This window comes from Nicotiana attenuata, unplaced genomic scaffold (assembly GCF_001879085.1).
Source record: "Nicotiana attenuata strain UT unplaced genomic scaffold, NIATTr2, whole genome shotgun sequence".
Taxonomy (NCBI): Eukaryota; Viridiplantae; Streptophyta; class Magnoliopsida; order Solanales; family Solanaceae; genus Nicotiana; species Nicotiana attenuata.
In genome coordinates this window covers 103,489-107,075 of record NW_017670390.1, presented here as the reverse complement: position 1 = coordinate 107,075, position 3,587 = coordinate 103,489, and positions in this window count along the sequence as shown.

Below are 3,587 nucleotides of genomic sequence, written 5' to 3'. Positions count from 1 at the left end.
TGGCTGAAAGATCGCCACTTTATTTACATTTGCATGTCTGAAAGATCGCCACTTCATTTATATTTGCATGGCTGAAAGATCGCACTTCATTTAACATTTGGCATTGCGAAAAGATCGCCATTCATTTACAATTTTCATGGCTGAAAAGATCGCCACTAATCTTTACAATTTGCTTGGCTGAAAGATCGCCACTTCATTTACATTTGCATGGCTGAAAGATCGCACTTCCTTTACAATTTCCATGGCTGAAAGATCGCCAACTTTATTTACATCTGCATGGCTGAAAGATCGCCACTTTATTTATTGCAATGGCTAAAAAGCGCCGTTTTACTTTCCATCTGCATGGGCTTAAAAAATCGCCACTATTGCATTTCATGGGCTGAAAGATCGCCAACTACTGCATCTCATGGGCTGAAAGAATCGCCAAATTGTCCAAAGGCGTCATTGTTCAGAGACAGCTTTCTACTTTTCATAGCCCGAGAACACCAATGCCATGGCCTGGGATCCTTTTAAATCTTTTGCATATCATTATTCAAGGCATCATGGTTTCGGAGGCATCAATTCTCATAGACACGAAGCAGTCATTTCATAGCGCTGCGAATCTTTTATTATAACAGCTTCAGTGGGGCCACGACATCATGGTCTAAGACGTCATCCTAACCGTGCCGAACGACAACATTTCATGGTCCAACAAGGGAACTTGGCCATCAACGTTTAAATTTGCGCACAATATATGCCTCCGTATTGTTTATTGCAAGTAACTGGCAAACAACGGCCATCTCGGCAGAGCAATCCCAGCTCCAGTTCCCGCAGCCCTGTTAGACCTCAACCATTTATCCAACCTGAATATTGCGTCCGTTCTTGAAGGTCTTCGCTGCATTATCCGCCGATGGAATCCCGAATACTAATAGCTGATTCCTGTAAGACCAGGGATACGTAGGCAACCAGAAACCAGAGCGCGGCCACAATTTCTTCAAAACATTTCGTCCGGTCAAAAATTGGTCATCATATCTTGTACCCGACAACTCTTTCATCCTCCCAGGTTAATCGAGGGGTAGCTGTTGATACCCAATTTTTCCTGTATATTTTTATATGCAAAATATCTTTAAAAATAATATATATATATATATGTATATATAAGTATAGTCAAGCATTTTAACTATTTTCCATAATTTTAAGTTTTTTAAATTGATTTATGTCCCTTTTTATTCCTAAACCCAAATGATTATTTCCAAAATTATTATTTGGTAATCATTTATTGGAATTTTTATATTAGGCTAAGATATAGCTAAGATAATTCTTTGCTATTTTTTATAAATTTATTTAGTAATTTTTAAGCTAAATTTCATAAATTGCAATATTAGCCATTTTAAGATTCAAGTTATGATTTTGTATACTCCCTAAAATTAAGTCCGTTTTTAAATTGTTAATTATATATTATAAACATTTTAGTGCCTTCAATTTTTTCAGAAATTTATTTACTATTTTTTATAAATTAAATGGGGAAAAAGGGCTATTTAAACGTATAACCAAAATTGGCCTTTCAAATTTAGCCTAAATCTAACCCCCCAATTCCCAGTCAATTTAAGATTAAACCAATACCCAAACCCCAATTACAACCAAGCCCAAAGACCCAAGCCCAAACCCTAAATCTACCCGACTCCAACCTGGATTAAATTCCTGGCCGTTGATCCAATTTTGAATCCAACGGCCCAAATTCATTCTTACCTAATTAAGCCAAACGAACCCCCCAAACGCCCTCATTTGGCCTCACTTGTTTCAATCTTTTTAACCTCTGGTTCTCTCTAGAACCTTCCCCCCCTTCCCCTTCAGTCCGATGAGTCTCACTTACCTTTCACGGCCACCTCCTGGCAATGAATCTATGGTGGTTTCACCACCCACCATCCTCCTATGGCCTCCTCACGCTTGTTGTTTTGAAATTTCATGACTTGACCACGAAAGAGTTGGGTCCAACCTCTGCTGATTCAAGTTTTCACGGTATCTCCGGCCTTGCCCGGACAGCCCGTGTCTGTTCCAGCCTGGCCCTCAATTCCTCCTGTTTAGATCCAAGCCTTCTCCCATTTGGGTTCACTCTGAAAACCCATGCTTGAGGTTTTTCTGATCTCTTTAATCTGTTTCCAGATCTAGCTTTCCTAAGCTTTTAAACGATTTTCTGATATTTTTTTCAAAATTATGGCTTTCAAAAACCTTTATTTTCCGACTCTAGGTTTTGAGTTATGTTCTCTGATTTTCTTGTGTGTTTCTCTGATTTTTTTTCTTCTCTTGTGTGTTTTCTTACTATGTTTCTCCTACTGTGTTCTGTTAAATCTCATTCTATTATGTTGCTCCCTACTGTGCTCATTGTTAAGATTTTCCTACCAATGTTTCTTTTTGTTTCTTACAGTTCTTCTACCTGTTGTTTCGCATATTGTTCTTTACTATGATCCTCATGAGTTTCCTTTTATTGGAGATGCTTTTAAAAGGTTTCAGTTCCTTTCTGAGATTTCCAAATGGTATTTCGTTAAGTCTTCTTGCCTGATTACGGTGTTCTCATCTCTGCTCTTGATTATGTAGAAAACCCTAGAATTTGGGGGTTCTTACCGAGTTTGAGCTATTGTCTATGTGATTGCTTGTGCTTCGAACCATGAACTTTGCTTGATTTAAAAAAAAAACCCTAATCTTTGGGCCTATTTGAGTCCTAGAGTTGTTTCATTGACTATGCCTTCGTTAAGTTTCAAAATCATTGCCCATCAATTTTTGTTTCTTCATAATGATTTTGAATTTTGCTACAGAGATTTATAAGACCTTTACTTGACCCCTTTTCCGCGTGCTAGTCGCTGAAACCATAGTCGCTATCCACTTACTTACTTTTATCTATGCATACACTTTCACGTTGTCCAAATTCAGCCCGCATTGCCTGGTACATGTGTACTCTTTTATGTGCTGAACTTCCTTCCAAATGGCTTTTCAACTCGTGATTGGTTTCTGACTTCCTTTGTCATAAGTTTGATAGATTTTCTTTTCTCATGTTTGCTGACTTCCCTGTTTACTCGATTTGAGTCAAACGTTTTCCTTAGCTTTTCGGAAACTTGGTTCATTCGTGGACCAAATGCTTACAAAATACTCTGTTCGCCCCTTTGATTTACTGAAATACTGATGATCCTTACCTTATTTGTTTTAAACTGTGTATTTTCAAAATTTTTCCCTTATTAAAACCCCTTATGTATTACCCTGAATTGCATGCTTTGCATTAAGGCCTTATTCAATACTTTCCTTAATTGTTTTTTATACCGTTTGAATCCGAATCCTTAAATTAAGGGAAGTATTGTGTAATTGATCCTTAATTTGAACAATTAGTTTCCTTAACTATTTTCTTACCTTATTTCTGCCTGGTTTTCAACACTACATAATGCAACGCACTCTTACACACAAACACACACGATTACAATCTTCACTTCAAATTCACGAACCTCTTCCTGAAACTCCAAATTTCTAGCACGAAAGTATTCCTCTTTGCCTGCACCGTGGCCTGTTCAAAAGATACTAATGCTTTTTCTCTATTGTTTCTTTGAACTGGTTAAATGTCC